Raw genomic sequence first — 18,246 nt, 5'->3', positions numbered from 1 at the left:
TGCATCTAACACATCAGCCCCAATCATTTGTTTTTGGTGTGGACATACATTTTCTAATACGCATCATCCCAGGAGACTCACGCTACATGATTTATCATGATTCATGTTCCCAATATTTGTGACAAAACATTACAAGGGCCACGTCTTACTGTTTTCTTGCACAATGTGCACTGAACATCCTGTGCCTCCATTTTAAAGCATGCCCTATAATCTGCGCACAGGAATCTACTGTAAAAAATCATCACATCTGCAGCTGTTCTCCAACTAAATAAAGACATTATTACTACTCCAGTATAATGAGCCACAATCCTAATTGCAATAATCCCAGAGCCAAGGGGACATTCATGCATCAGATAATGGTGCACAGTCTTTATTAAAGCCCTCACGTTAGTCGGACATGTAACTATGAACATGCTAAATATTCACCTTAATTCCATGGTAGAACCAGTGTGCCCAGTAAACTGGAATTCACAGCTGCCACTATTTCTTTATCAATTAGCAGTAAAGTAACAATAACATTAAAAAAATCAGTCTGTTTCCTATTTTAAAATGTTGCACATGAAAACTTCTAATAAACCATCCCAACATTTTACAACCTGTAAATTGTGTACTAAAATTGGATTGCTAAGCACCTACTGCACCTGCATTTATTATGGCAATTTGCACCAGAAAATCCATTCCATTTCTAGTTTACAAAATAGAAGTTTGCACAACTAATACCATTCCTATATTCTTTATGAATATATATTCAAAAACAAAACCAATCATACATATTTTTCATGAAATTAAACACTGGGGTGGTCATTACGACCTTGGAGGTAACCATGCTGCAATTTACGGCATGGTTACCCCCTTACCGGGTACCTGGTTCCTTAAAGGAGGAATTACCGGGCCATTCCAACCTTGGAGGACCCGTTAATTCTTCATTCGAGGAACCTGGACCCGGTACATCCCCATTCCCATTCGAGCCCCCATAGGGCTCAATGGGAATGGGGCAAGAGCTAACAACGGGCCTGTTAATAACAGGCCGTTGTTAGCTCCCTGGTCTGCTAGCGGGACCCGCTAAGGGCACCTGGTTTTACCAGGTGCCCTTTGAGGGTCCCACGCGCAGACTCCTAATGGGGCGGTAAGGGATTGATGGCTCCGGCACCATTACCGGCGCCGTTAACCCCTTACCGCCAAGGTCATAATGACACCCTAGGTTTCACAAAACAATAAACAAATGAAGACAATGCATTTTCTCTTATGGATAACCACGCAGTAACAACACTTGAGAAAACAAAATCTTTTTTTAAAGCAGACACATTTCCAAATCACCCCACACCAGCACAAATATTTTTCAAACAAACCGCCACAGCGCGCACTGTGGTGGTGTGTTGTTGGAGAGTGCTGTAATTGCTGTCTTGCTCTCCACTTTGCTGGTGATTGCTGGTGATTTCTAAGGGCTCCTGCGAGCATTGACTAGTTTGTGTTTTACTGGCTTCCTGAATAAACTCTGTGAATGATGTACGAGCAGCCCATTCATTCCATTGGTTAAAGTCTAAGGCCCGCCCCCAGAAGCAGGAACGTGATTTAACACCCAGGCCACGTGCATTCGGCACGCACGCAGTGGCGATTTGCTGTTGGAGAGTGCTGTCATCGCTGTCTGCGCAGTGGAGGATTGTGAACATAAAAACACTGAAGTGGAGGGCACCTGTAATTTTCTCTATCTATCCTGTAAAGGGTGTTATCTGCATATTTGCTATTACCCACAGGTGGCCCTATTATAGTGTCTCTTACACTTCTAATCACTCTGTCCCGCAACTTCATGGACTATGCCTATGAAGTATAAGGCTTGCCGGAGAATGGGTTTGCGCAGTGATGTGGCTGAGAAGGGGAAACGCTCATGGAGCCCTATACACTCGTGTAAAACACAGAAAGTGCCACCTAAAACTAAAAGGGGGGAAAAGGAACACAGGATGCACTGTGGCGATCCGACTAATACCCAACCAAGGATCTCAGCCTTTTCTTCTGGGATTACATCTATCTCTACCCAACTGTCTGGGTACAATGCTCCTGCACCCCAAACCCCCCCACCCCCATTCTGCTGTTCAATTCTGACACCCATTGCCATGCAGCACAAACCCAAGTTGGGATGTCTGAAAGACAAAATCCCAAATGTCAGTATGATGGGCGACACAAACACACAGAGTTCGTGCTCTGTCCAATCTCTGGACCATAATGGCTCTTTGCTAACCCTATGTAGAAACCTGAAAAGCAACTCAGCAGGGCCAGGCCTTACCCTAAGTGCAGAACTGCTGGCAACCAACTTATCTAGCAGTCCTAACCTGGATGTGCTGGCAGCAGAACTAGAAGCCCAGTGGAAGTAACCTTTGACCATGATTGTGTGAACAAGGACCCGCAAGTGTGGTTGATGTTCTCTTGCCATACCTCAAGGACTTGCTAGCTAAACATGAAGCTTTGTTCACCTGTTATGGCTCTGGATCAACACCCCTTGCAGTACTCTATCTCTAAATTACTGGAAACCAAGTGAGCCTGCCCCTCAGTGGTAAGCACATACCCCTGTGGGTCAGATGGAGTCAATAATCGCAAGGCCCTCAACTATCCGCTGTCTAGAGACCTAGAAAGCCTGCTTAACAAGAGGGCTTTGCAGGGGCAGTGGGGCATATAGGTTGATAGGGGAGCAAGAATCCTGGTTTTGGATGACGAGATGGAGGTCTCCTGGAGATCAGTAGACTCTGTAAATATAGTGGCTGGGAACGAAGAAGACGCATTAGAGGCATTATGTGCTGAAATTTCCATGATGGAAAGATTATCTTCTCGTATACCAAAGTGTAACACCAAAGAAAGAGAACAGACGGTGCACGTTACTAATAAGCCAACAATGTGTAGTCCCCATCCTCCGCCTAGCATATGGACCAAGCCAAAGGGGACCATGGGCAAACGTGATTCATTTTTCAGGCCGCAACTTGAGATCCCGGTCCTAAACAGGATGTGTTGCATATGCAAATCACCTGACGAGCTTGAAACCCCTAAACATCTAATTACTGCATGCAAATCCTTGGGCTCATCGTACATGACAATAATGGGTAGCTTTGTCCACACCTACGACTATATAAAAGATTAGGTCTTCTGGAACCTTTGTTGAAACTCAGAGTCAGTACGAGTGCACACAGCCTTATTTCGGCTGTGGGGCATAATAGTTCAAGCCGTTCCGAGCGTTAAGTGAAATCGTTGGTGAATACGGCACTTAAAGGAATTGTTAAACATTTTATCACCTAACATGGACATTAGCTTCGCTACACAACAGTCAAATTGTTGTTTAGCTTTGTATTGTTGTTTTATGATTGCAATGTGACTGTGGGTTTTAATACTGTATCAATACTATCTGAATTTTAAAAATCTATGTCATAGCTGTGAGGATTATTTCTTGTTTTAACATTGTTTTATCCTTCTTTTATCTTACCTCACTCTTGGTATTTTAGTGTATCCCTTTTGGGTTATACTACCATGCTTAAATTGCTGCCTAAAAGCGATCCTATTTCATGCAGTTCTCACGCTGTTGTGTATTATATGATATAGGTTTCTGTGATGTTTTTATTTCTCTTTGTTGGTTTGATTTGTCAAAGTTCTTGGAACTAAATACAAAAAAAAGTAAATACATCAATAAATAAATAAACAAACACATTTTGATATCACCCCAAAAAGCACTTGAACACACACCATAAATGACTATAAAAGCATTGTAGATAAAATCACATTTCTACTGCTCTGTGGTCATTCTTTTATTTTGAGTGGAGGAAGTATACTTAATGATTCTATATCATGCACCTCACTGAAATTAATTTTCTTTCCTAATAAACAACTTGCAATAATGATCCCCACACATTTTCTAAATATACAGCAGAACCACTTCATTGTTAACAAATACAGTAAAAAAAAAACACAGGGAGCCCCATTATCAAATACAACTTTCAAAAAAACAATGACAAACAACTGATTAATGCCAATCACATTTTTTCACAGGTAACATTAACTGCACAGTGTGAGAGTTCTGCAGTCAAAAAATGAGAAAAGTTGACAAAAAATGGGGAGTTTCATACTTTCCAAAATAAAAACCAGAGAAAGAGGACTATATTCTAAGAAAACTAATAAAATGTCCGTCACATATTCACTGCACCCTATCACAAAGAAGTACACCTTTGCCACATTAACACCAGCGAATTAGAAACACCGAAACACATACAAAACCCTGCCCAGCATCAAGAATAGCAGCTACAAAGCTTAGTTGTAGCCAAAGCTACTAGTACATTTTCTACAAACTAAAAAATCAAACTAAGCCAACCTTCAAAACTTCAACTAAGACAAGACAACACCTAAGCACACAAAATAACACACATAGATAGAATTCTGTGCTATATCATACACATAACACTATGATTATTGAACAGAAAATATATGTTTATAGATGCAGCTATAAATATAACCGTGCCTACGGACACAACACATTTTTAAAAAAAGTGTTGACGCGCATACGAACGTGCTTTTTATAGCGTGGTTAAAGAGCAACCCATGCATGAGCGTTTGCTGATAGCTGCGGCTATTGGCAAAAACTACGACTTAAAACAATGTATTTCCACTCCCCCAAAATCCCAAAAAGTGTCTCTGACACACATTCCAGCCCCCTACCTCTCACCATGGTCCTCCTCCAATCCCCTGGTCTCTCCCAATTCCCAGAAACACTTGATGCATCTAGGATGCTACTCCACCCAAAATGTCGGATAGCCGCGGCTTCCACATATCCACAAACACATAATGTTCTGTTTGTCCAAATATAGCCATGTCTGCACAGGGTGCCATATCTACCTGCGAGTAGCAATGCACACTCCAAAGGGCTGCTGGATAGCCACTGATATTTACAACAATACCATTAACCAATTACAATCTCGAAAACACACACATCATGCATACCCTGCTCATACAAACTACTAGAAATTCAAAATAGGAATAATTTTTCCTGGAAACAGAGAAAGAGTGCAGATATTGTGGCTGGTTTGAAAACTGTATGACTGATCAGAGACCATTGGCTGTTTTGGTTACTGCCTTTTTAATAAATATATACATCACTCGCATCTCAGAAGGAGAATCCCCTGTTCATCATGAATCTTGTAGGTAAGCCTATTGGGCTTTTTTCGCATCCCTTCCCTCTCTATCCATCAGCCGGCCCACCCCTGAGAACAGCGGGGCATGCGCTTGGATTTTGCCATTATACATGTGATTTATATTGTGGCAATACAGCTTACTACAAAGTGAAGCTGTTCGGTGCTTATGAAAGATTCTTGCACACAGCATGTTTTTGAGTCCGCCAAAGCATTGCCATACCAAGACAGCCACCGCTTAAAGAATCGACTTGCCGCGACCTAACGTCACCTTTGGCTCTGCCCCAGTACAGCTGATTGGGCAGCTGCTTCTGTATTAGCCAATCCCTAATGCCAGAAGGCGGAAGCCGGATCTCAAATTGTGATGGTTTTCAGCATTATAGCTATACCTCAATATATGACAGTTACCCGCTCTACAACTGCAACCTTTCTTTAAAAATTGTATCTCGCATTATGTTGCTATTATGCACTATAACTGCTTCATTTCTCTAAAATGGTATCTTGCATTATGTTGGTATTAGGCACTATATGTGCATCCTATCCCCTTTTGTCATTATGTATGCCCAAACTGACCTGCGGCTCATCCTAATCTGCAATTGACCTGCTATTAATTCTGTACCCTATTGTCAACTCAGTCATATCTACTCGGCACACTTAAGCAACACTGGTTACTAGCTCATCATCCTTGCACGGCATTCACCAGCTGACTGACTTACCTAAGTTCTATCGGCAAGCCTTTAGTTCATGCCAGACCACATCGTCGTCTTCCAACTTTAGAACTCTCACCTAACTCCCCACACTAAAATTTGTGTTACCGCAACTACACTCCACGGTGACCATGCGCTGCATAATGCTCTCCATGCCCAGCCTCCTCCCAGATTCCAGCACCATCCACCCTACTCACTTTCTCCCACCTGGCTACACTCACCATCCTGCTCTACCACAGATAAGATGCACCCCAACCCATCCTGCCAGCAAGAGGGCACCTACCCACTGGTATCATGCCACCATAACTAGCCTCCCATACCAAACTATGGCTAAAAACCAGAGACTAGCTGTAAGAACCAAGAACAGCAGGGACTCCCCCGTTACATCCACCCCACTGACCACTACAAGGAATGTACACCTCACCTAGAGAAGTACTTATAGCCTTGAGAAGACTACTAAGCACAATTGAGCTGCCAAGAACCGGACACCACAAACCTCAAACTGAATCAGCCTCACCACTGAACCTAACATTCATGCCTCCCTCAAACTTAAATCCTCATCACACCCTACCATAGCCCTGCCCCAATACTATGGGCCACTAAATCAGATCAAAGGAGCCCTAATCAATGCTAGATCACTCTCAGCCATGCACTAGACATTGCTGACATAATATCTACAGACAACCTTGGCTTCCTGGTGATTACGGAAACCTGGTTCCATGCAGCGTCACGCCCAGTGCTTATGCTCGCATTCCCAGGTAACTACACGATCCTCAGGACAGACAGACCTACGGCGAAAAGAGGAGGTGTAGCTATTATCGCAAAAATTCCTTTAGCATTAGAGAAATTCCAAACACTACCCTCCCCTCTGGCGAGCTCCTCTCAGTGAAACTGGCCTTTTCCCCCCACCGCCAAGCTTAACATCCACCTCATTTACACACCACCCATCACCACACTATTATTCAAGGAGGATATCTCACAACTCCTCTCATACAACACCAAACCCTGCTTCTGGCAGACTTTAACCTAGGCCTCAATGACTCCTTGGACAAAAATGCGCTCTCCCTGGTCAACGCCATCTCAGCCTTTGGCTTCTCATACTGCAACCAGAACCCTACACACACCAAAAGACGGATCCTCGATTGGCTAGCAGTCCTGAACTGTAACACCAACATCACTTCCAACACCCAGTGTCCATGGTCCGATCATCACCTTATCACCTTTAACATCACCAAGAGCGCTGAGCCCCACTACCCCCTGCTGGTTGCACCTGCAGCCCTCTTGAGAAATAAAAGAAACATCACGGTAAATAACATACTACCCCCTGCTGCACCCTATCCTAGCAGACCTAGACTCAGGAACTAATGACTCCTCCATGATGGGTGAACTCTACAATAAAACTGTTCTTGCAGAAATTGACAAAATAGCCCCCCTCTCCTTGCGCAAAGCCAAACCAGCAGCCCACATCAACTCATGGTTCACACCGACACTCCAAGCACTGTGCAGCTCCAAGAGAACAGCCGAGGCCACCTGGAAAAAATACCCTTGCGTCCTCAACAAAACTAAATTTACCAATGCAGTGCTCCACTACAAACAGGCGATCCACCAAAAACAATGTTCCTCCTTTAACGACAGAATAACCAACACAAAATCAGGCACCAAAGAACTCTTTGCCATCCTGAGAGCACTAGAGTCCCTGGTACCCACAGTATATGTCTGCATCAAAGACACAAGCTGGTGCACCAACATTCAGAAAGCTCTCTCTGCAAGCCAAAATCGAATCTAAAAAACCACAATCCAACCTGACCAACCACCTCATCACATCCGGACTCCCCTCGGCAACAATACCACTCAACAATTTGAATTCACCCCTGTCTCGGAATCGGAAGTACTAATATCATCAACAGCCTTAAACATTCAAACTGCCATGGTGACCCCTGCCCGGCAATAGTCATCAAGGACTGCACCTCTAAACTCACCCCCTTCATCACTACCCTTATCAATGCCTCAATTAAGAGTAGCAGTGTCCCTATGATTAAAAAAATTAATCCTGGGTACTCCCGCTATTAAAAAAGCCATCACTTGACCCCAATATGCCAACCAGCTATCGGCCTATCACCAGAGTGCCCTTCCTACTCAAAATAATAATTTAGCATTTATATAGCGATATTAAATACTAGATAGAGTAGCTTACCTCAAGATTAAAAAATATCTGGAAGTCAAGAAGCTCCTCGGCCTTCGTCAATCAGGCTTCCGCCCAAGGCACAATACGTAAACTCCACTCATGGATGTGAAAATGAAGATGGATGAGTACATTCACAAAGGCAAACTAGCCCTGCTCCTTTTACTCGACCTCTCTGCTTCTTTTGACCTGGTCAATCATAACATTCTATGTAATCATTTGGAATCAGCAGTGCATTTCTCCCCTAAAGTGATTCAATGGATTCAATAATTCCTCTCATAGACAGCTATGAGAGTGTTCTCACCGAGTGCAGCAGCCCAACCTAGTCTTGTCACTTGTGGCGTCCCACCAGGGTCCTGCGTTTCTCCAACGCTTTACCACATTTTTACCAAGCCTTTATTTGACCATCTTGACTACTTGGGTGTCATCTACACCAACTATGCAGATGACGCCCAAATCCTCATTCCCATCACAGGCTCCAATGACCTTGACTCAGCCAACCTCAACATCGTCTATCAAACTATACAAACCTGGATGGCACACTGCGGCTTATGCTTAAATGACGATAAGACCAAACTCCTCCTCCTAGGATCTCAACTCTACCTAAAAAAACTTGATGACTCCTTTTTTTTTTAAACAATTTTTATTTATTTTATGTAATCAACCAAATAAAACAGTGTGCACTTTTAATAAGCACATGCAAATACAAGTAAATACTTACCACCTTCCTTCCCCAACACCCAACTCCCATTCCCTCCCTTGGGCCTACCCTACACTTCCAAATGCAGTCACTCTTCCACCATCACCACTTCCTCGGTGGCAACGGATTTTGATGACTCCTTCAAGGCCTTTAACATAGATGGCAACATCATAAAGGTCTTGAAAGTAGTAAAAATCTTGAGTTTTTACTTAGACGCCTCCTTGACACTATCAAAACAGTTAATACAACCTCCTCAGCAGCAGCCTACATCTCCAAGCTGATTATCACATACAGACCCTTCCTTTCACCTGACAGCTGCACCATGTTGGCTAGAGCTCTCATCTTGTCCAGATTGGACTATTGCAACGCCCTCTATGCGGGCACAAAGAGTCTAAAATTTTAAAAAATACATGTCCTATAAAATAATGCCCTCAGAGCAGCCTTGGATGTACCGAAAACATCACACATCTCCAACATATCGAAGGAATGCACACTGTCTCCCGGTCCAAGAGTGCATTATCTTTAACACTCTTGCATTGACACGCAAATGTCTTAATAACCTAGCACCTACATACCTGGCCAACAAAATTTTCAGATCCCAATCGATCAGGCCTACATGCACCGCGCACAGCCACATGCTAGTTACACCTAGATTCAGGTTCCAGAAAGCAGGAAGCAGTAGCTTCCCCACAATAACTGCAAAACACTGGAATACACTACCAGCTAGACTAAGATCTGAAGACTCCTGAACCTTCAGGAAACAATAGAAAGAACACCTCTTTTACAGGAATCCAGTAAGTAAAGTATACCGCTGTTTGCAAACACGCCAACCCTACTTAGCCACCTGGCTTCCACCCTCTAGGTCTGTTTGCCCTACTTTCATTGGTGGCGTATCCCATAACTGCAATTTATGTTACTGCTATATCTGCTGCAAATGGTATATTTGTTTCACTGTCTTTTGATTCATGTACTGTCGTTGCATGTTATGCTCAGCGTCCAGATGCCCCCGGGTTTGGCGTGCTTTATAAATTGCGAAATAAATACATTAAATAAAAGGTCAGTCTTAGAAATACAATCTTTATATATAAAGCGGAATGTATGTATGTGTGTCTGTTTGTCCGTCTATACAAATCCACACTGTTGAACCCCCATCTACCACATTTTGCATGGAATACTCTTTTGTCTGAGGCAAGATCATAGTCTATGTTTGGATGCAAACATCTTATATGGAAAAACATTTTTGGATATGTGTATATATGTTAGTCCGGCTATACAAATCCAGACCGTTGAACCTACTCCTACCAGATTTTGCATGGATGTCTCAGATTGTAGTCTATGTATGTTTGCAAATAATGTACTCCGTAGACACCCTCATTTACTGATGCTCACCCTGATTCACTACAGTAAGTACTAGAAGGAGGCAACATTTTGAATAGTGTCTGAAGAAAAATGTTCGACGTGTTGGTTATTCCTTTGAAATGTATTACTATTGTCTACAGTACGAAAGTGTATATCAAAGCATTTTTAAAGGCAATTTTTTAAAAAGTACTTTTTTTTATCACGCCTCTTCAAATATGGGAAATGGCAAGGTTACAGTTTACTTAAGTTCATTCACGAGAAGAGAGCACAATCAATCAATCTTTCTTGGACATTTTCTCAAATGTGCTGAAGCCATTGAGTGACTGAAACATGCCACACACAAAACAAACATCACTTGGAAAAGCTCCATCTGATGCAAAGCGAATATCAATATCAATTGCTTCTGAAAAACAACAACAAACAGCAGCATGACTTGCCAACCAGAAGGCAAGAGCAACTTTCTCCAGGGCAAATGAGATGCCAGAGCAAACTGAAGCAAGACTTTCTGACATGAGGACAAGAGCAACATCCTCCAGGGCACATGAGACAGCACTCGATAAGGACACGGGCAATTCCGGGTACCGCAACTAGGGTACTTTTTTGCACATTGAAGCCTATATGTATGGTCCAACGACCTTGCAGCGATGACCCCCCACCCCAGTCATTATTGTGGTTAACCATGCCTCCAATATTCAACAGCCCATTAGGCTACTCTGTAGCCGCGGTTATTCATCTATGTTTTAAACAAAATAATAATATCCTTCTATCTGAAAAAAAAGAAAAAACACAATCAGTTAAAAACACACACACATTGAGAAACATAATTTAATACACAAGTCTTTATGACCCCCACATCTTGTATACAGAGTATCTATCACATGCTCTATATGAGATACAACATTTGTGCATACAACACTGTTGTTCTCTTTCCACATACTAATCATTGGGTGATTGGGAAAAACAGATCCAACTTGTATTGCAAAAAAAACACAAGAATCATCAGAAATGCTAGAGAGGTTCAAAAAGAAGGTTTTTCATAAACTAGGAATCATTTTCCTGGAAACAGAGGAAGACTGCAGATATCATGGCTGGTTTGAAAACTATGTGGCTAATTGGAGACAGTGGACTATTTTGGTTGCTGACTTTTTTGAGAAACTAAATATTAACATGGACCGAGGTTTGAGAGACTTACAATAAAATGGTTTGGATTGTGGGGAATGTGTTGCTTCCAGGTGTTACCAAAATTGTTACGTCTAAGAAGTACAGGGCAGCCAGACGTCATACAAATTCATTGTGGAGGCAATGCAGAGGCAATGTTTAGCGCCCAGCCCAGCTGATTCCGGGTATGGTGTGCTTTATAAATGATGTCAAAATAAATAAATAAATGATTTGGGGAATGTAGAAGGTGTGTCCCTTACTTTAATGACGAAACAAGACATGGGAAAACTATTTCCTCATACCATCTTTATCTTTTCCAATCTTGGTAAAATTGAGAAATCCTGGAGAAATGTTAAAAAAGCAGTTTCAGCATTCGTGAGAGACCACAACCAATAATGGATTTCGAGCAACGATATACAGTTCTACATGGCCAATTTCTAAAGACATGATAGGATACACCTAACTGATGAAGGAAATGCGGTGTTGCTTCAAAACATCAAAACAGTACTCCAGATGTGCTAAATTGCTACACTAAATGTACCCCAAAACAGTCCTTTTAAGGATGAACTGTGACATATAAGTATACAAAAACAATAAAATAAACAAAAACAAGTTTTTTTTAATTAAACCCACGGTTACAGTTCATTGACATTTATCATAACCGCGGTTACGAACATCGTTTAAAAAAGGGAAGAGCTCTAAACTTTAAAGCTCAATACAGTACAACACTACTCATGTACCTATGTAAAGTAGTTGAAAATGACGAAATCAGAGAATGATACATAACAGTAACTGGCTAGGGAAACATTTCAAAGCCACATAATATAATACCATAAGTGAGAATAGACAACCGAAAATACATTGAATGGGACATCTAAAACGAGAGTATGATTGCTCCTTTTAATATTAATTGTGTTAAACTATTTTCTTCACTTTTTCTCCAAAGTCTCACATATACAAAAGTCTGAAAACACAAAGCCAAAATAAAAAAAAGACTCCCAAATACCTACCATGTCACGGACCTGGCCTTTGTCCATGGCCACTGATTTTTCACCTCCAACATCACTATACCTATACAAATAACTTTCAAAAAGAAATGAAACACTGACACACCAAAATATATAGCCACAGGCACAGAACTACTCTTTCCCGTGTTTATCTGTAGTCTTATCATAACCGCGAATATAGCCACAAATATCGGAAAAACGCACCCAAAAAATGCTTTCCTGCTCCCCCAAGCCCTCAGCAGGTGCCCCCCTCATCTGTGCCAGCTCATCCCATTACACAGATGGCCTCCTAACCTCCCATTCCCTCTCCCTTTCCCTCCACAACACACGCTGTTAATGTGATGCAATTTGCTTTCACATATCGGCTATTCACAGCTCTAGCCGAGGCTACAGAAGACTTTTTCTTGCAAACGTGGTCCCTGGCCTCCTATAACTTCGAAATGTCACTTGTTGTCCTCATCTAACCTCTCCACCTCTAGCCTGATGACATTTGTATTTTATTGACCTGCAAATAGCTTTTCTCCCGTGTTATATTTGCCCATATCCTCGGCTTTAGCCGAAGAGATCTTTTGCATTGAGAAAAAAACAAGACGGTGGTCGTTTCCTTTCTAACAAAATCCCAGTTTTGGGTAAATCCCAGAGATAGCTCTATCTACTTTTGAGAAGGGGGCACCCCTTCTCCGTCAAATATTTACATAACTACTCCATGGAATAACCCCAACCCATGCATGGATCATGAGTCAACGCTTCATGCCCAAGGTATTTTGGACTTGGTACAACTCCGACCAGTGTTCTGGATTGTGCGCTTTGGCAAAAATGTACCCAGTTTTTCTATGGGAAAATCAGTCTGGGGGGCCTGTGGGTCATTAATTACTTTTGAAATTTTGGCCAAAACCGTTACTTAAATCAAAAGTTATTCATGATAGAATGTTGACGGGTACCTGGGAGTCTGACTCACCTTAATTATATGGCGGCTATCGCCACCCAATATAATATATATATATATATATATATATATTTTTTTTTTTTCAGTGAAAAACTTTTGTTGAAGCCCCGTCAATGTGAAACAATCCTATGCAACAAAACTCTTGAAATTCAGTGTGTAAACGTTTACTTGATGTGACTTTAACGTGTTGATTTTTTGCCACATAACCCCTGAAATTCCTGTTGCATGGCCCATAAGCACACTGATAATATCATCACAAATCACATTACTAACTTTTGAACCCTTCAATGAAAAATTCAGAAAAATTTAAACTGTGCTATTTCGAGGCATCCACCACTGCATGTAAAGGTGAAAAAAAACCTGATGCAACAAAACGCCTGATGATTCAGTCAGAACATTTTTACTTGATGTGACTTTAATGTGTTGATCTTTTGCCACAAAACCTCTGAAATTCAGCAGGTGTTGGAAGCTGTGCCACCTTAACTATGAGGTCCCCATTGCGCGGACCCTAAGCACACTGATGACACTATAACGTTTGAACTCTTCTCTGTAAAATTCTGAAAAATTCACACAAAATAATTTTGAGGCAGTCACCACTACAAAATAAATTATAGAAGTTTTAACAGAAGGCTACTTTTTAAAAACAAATTGTTCATTTAATCAGATTTTAAATAGCTTTCAACAATGTGTGTTTCATATAGGAAATAAAAGTATATAAAAATTGCAGAGTTTCAAATGTTTTGCCGTGCACCTAAATCTTATCATGAACTGATGCACTGAAAACATTTTTGAAAAATGTGCTGTCCAATTTTGAGATATTAAAGTTTTAAGAGTTATCTATATATCACGCATGTACAATTTTGATATGCTTTATACATAGATGTATGAACGTTGGTGTATCTATGTCTCTTATACCAACATCAAAGTGAACATTAGCTTTGATGTCATTTTAAATATATATAAGAGACGTATAGGGCAAGTACATCTAAAATGTATACATGTGAAAAACATTTGATATAAATCACACTTACAGGTATACCACAGTAAAATCACATACATATCCATCAACACACACATCAACACACACAGACATAGGCACACAGACACACACACAAACTCACAAACACCCACACTCAAGCACGCTCAAACAAAAGCATGGCCACTGTGCTCCAATGTATACAAACCATACATGTAATGTCATTTGTGATAATGGCACCAGCATAAAGGAGGCAGACCTCATAGGGATCCATTGCACATGGTCCCTGCCATGCGATCATGCCACGGAACGTGTACAATTACAATTAAACCCTGCATGACATTCTCACAGGTTGGGCAGTGTTTTATTGTATTTCTGAACATAGCCTACCATGCGCCCATAGTAAGCAGTGTTCACAATTGTAATTAAACCCTCCTTGAAATGCGAGATTGAAAGCTCTGACTGTGGAACTTAACCAGGGCTCCATGTTTGAGATATTTGGCAATATTTGAATCAGTGTGTTCACATTCAGAAGACTATTGCTTCCTGAGGAATTTGGGCTCATCCTCTTGGGGGCTAACCTGTTTGCCCAAGACATTACCAGTTTAAATGGATGTAGTCTCATATTTAGGTACACAGAGAGCAATGTACTGTATAGCACCTGTTGCATCCAACATCATATGCAGACTTGGATTTTAGTGTGGAGCATGAGAGCAGAATCTAGGTATATTTCACTGCTCTTAGTGTGTTCAGGGTCTCCGGTGTTTCAACGTCTGCATATTGCTCTCTCTAGTTGTCCTATGTTTGTGTTTATAATTTTCGCATGTTTGCTGTGTAAGAGATTATCCAACCATGTGGCATGACTAGCCATGATCGGAGACATGTCATTGATGATGTTGTAGAAGCCTTTGTTGCATGCCAAACCTTCATTTTCAACATTTATTTTTGAAATCAAATATTGTCCCTAGTTAGGGACAATATATGAGATGGAGATAATCACAATCTGAGTGGGTCAGAGCTCAACAGGTGCCAAATATAAGCTTATTGATTGGGGTCAACAGCATTATAATGTTGTTATATCCTGCGAGAAACTCTGACTATCCGCCTTGTGCAGCATATTTGTTCATGAGGGTGAGAGTTTACTTGGCAACATTGACATCTACGAATTGTCATTTATCTTTTACATTTTTTTAGGTCTTCATTAGAGATGACTGGAGGTCCTTGTGCACCATAGTTGCTATAGAAATCTATTTTTACCACTGTGCTAAATGTCACAAAGGATACCTATTTGGCCATCTCTTCCATTTCTAAATGTATTTCTGTAAACATTGCTAAACCACCTTATAGGCTATTGACAACTGCTCAAACTTTGGCATGCTTGACCAGGCCAGATAGGCCTTTCCCAGGCCATAAACTATCCTTAAGGATCACATTATGTAGGTAGAACCTTGTTACCTTCCTGAATATCATATATTGATATATTATTGCATCTGTTATGATTTTCAACGTTATCCGGGGTAGGGTAAAGATTGCAACATCAAGTTTGTTTCTCCTCTGGGTGTAGACCTCACATGAGCTTATACTGTTTTCCATCCCCCATTGATAGCTATTGATTATATTCAGACACACCTGTTTCATTTTCTGATGTCATGTTAAATAGTTGTTACCATTAGTTTGCACCATGAAATGTTTGAGCAATGATAGATTGGCCATAATTTACATCAGAGTAGGCTGCTGCAGTGGAACCTGATGTTTGATACATTCTTACCGGCCAGTTTGGAAGTGGCCATCCCTCTGAGTCATCTGCCTAAAACAAATACAGGCAAGCTTTCTTTTGAGGCTCAAATTATTTGTGTGGCGCTAAAGCATAAGACAAATGTACAATACTTGACCAGATGTAACACTTGACTGTTAGGCACTGAAAACAGTGGGTCGAAGTTGAAAGAATGTACAATACTTTATGAGATCATGAAGGTGATCTCCCACTGGAACATTGAAGCACAGCTCTCAGGTCTGATGGCCAGCATGTCCCAGGTGTAATTATTTGAAATAACTCTGCTTTCACTGGTTTCCCTGGGTGATGAAGTACTGCTTTAGACGCAAGTCACATGGTAGGGAAGTGGAATATAAGCCAGCTGCCATGGTAAGTGCATAAGACGTTTTGAAGCTCTAGGAGAAAATACTGCAAAGAATTGTAAGAAGAGCAGGATATGACACTTCAGGTCCAGGTGCCATCTGGACAGTGTGGAATTCAGTTCAGGCTTAATGGCACATCGAGGAAAAAGGCTGTGCATTTCATTGCAAAATGGGTTTTTGCATGGCGGTATTGGTGAAATTGGGCTCACAGTTCTTTCTGAAGAAAATCAGATTTGGGATTTGAGATGGCTCTCAGTATTGCAGAGCTGCATTGAAGATCATTCATGGGATAGTCCAGATTTGTCTGTCAAGCAGCACTAGAAATCAGAAGCATGTACAGTCTGAGAACTGAATGCTTCACCCACCACCTCTGATTTACACCTTTATGCTTCACCTAACACTTCTGGAGCTGTGTTCCCCTTCAACCTGATCCTTGAAGGCTGTTATGCATGGCTCCAGGCAGAACATTGCTCGGTCAAGTCATCCTTAGATCTCCAGAGCCCTAACCAAACTAATAGCTTAGCCAGTTTCTTTCACATTCCTGAATATGAGAATATATGCATCACTCTTCTTAGGCCCCCAACGCACTGCAGTGCTAAAATGAGGAACAAAGAGCCGCAGAACGGGGTGGTCACTCTTTTCTTTTCCTTTTACTTTCTGCCTAACGTGGCAGACTTCCCTCATTGGCTGCGTTCGGCATGACGAGGCCTTCTCGTCATGCCGGGTTAACTGTGTCCATGCCGGACACAACAGTTTCCATCTGCAATGAGGCACTTGAGACAATGCATTCTGATTCTACTGTGAAATGGACAGTGTGGCACACACATTCAATGCAGGTGTGTGTGAGCTGGTTCTGGGTGCGGCTCAACTACATAACAAGGAGATTCATATTGTCTCAGGGCATAATCCGGAATGGTGGTGGGGAGATGTCTCGCCATCCTTCTTTCCATCACACATCTAAGCCGAAATCTTTTTGACTGATTCCGCACAGCTCATAGAACCGCACATCATACAGATTAAAAAAAAACTGAATTATTAAATCACACATATCACGAAAACAGGTTTCTGACATTGCAGGTCCTTGTAGCGCCTTTTCCGATCCCTTAATTCACAAAACAGAACACCTGAACTTGTTGCCATGGTTTAAGATAGTATTGAGTACCCCAACAATATCTATCTAGGCCTTCTATCATGATTTATTAACGAGCTGAAATGCCTATCAAACACTACTGCCAAAGTACTGAGATGAACCATATGTATGATGTGAGAAAAATACATCATGTTGAGGTCCATATACATTCTCCACCACTCACCCCTGGGTTCACAGGTAATTTTCTACAAAATAAACGAATGCTTTTGATACTTGCTAGACCCCAGTGCTCTGCCAATCTGAGAATAATGACCCCATCTATTCTGGGCAATGCCGCAGGGCTGCCCAAGGCGAGGCAGGGTAACTGATGTTACCATGTGGCAGGCCTGGGAGAGGGGCAGCCCCCACCCCCAAGCCTGCTCCTCTCCCCCCCACGGACACGGAGACACGCAGTCTCCAGCATACAAAAGCAAGGGAAGGGTGAGGTGTGAACAATCACCTCACCCTTCCACCAAGCAACAAGGTGCTAAGCACCAGGAAGGCAGCTATCAGGCAGGGCGCAGGGTCAAGGACCTGCCCCCCCTTGTGGGGCCATAGACAGTCGGCTACACCGGCCTGGGGGCTGGACTACAGCTCCCCCACTATGCACATCAAAGACCCAGGGCTCCCCTGGGTCTTATAAATAAGAGCAGCATGCTCTAAGAAAACACTACTTGTTTGTGGACCCTGAACGGGGACCCAAACAAACAGGAGGTTCGCTGTGCACTCATCTTTGTTTCTTTAGCACAAAACACACACACCCTACAAACGAAGGGAGAAGAACAAA

This window comes from Ambystoma mexicanum, chromosome 3q, assembly GCF_040938575.1.
Source record: "Ambystoma mexicanum isolate Mex_15411 chromosome 3q, UKY_AmexF1_1, whole genome shotgun sequence".
NCBI lineage: Eukaryota > Metazoa > Chordata > Amphibia > Caudata > Ambystomatidae > Ambystoma > Ambystoma mexicanum.
The sequence above is the reverse complement of the archived record's forward strand: the minus strand, read 5'-3'. Positions refer to the sequence as shown.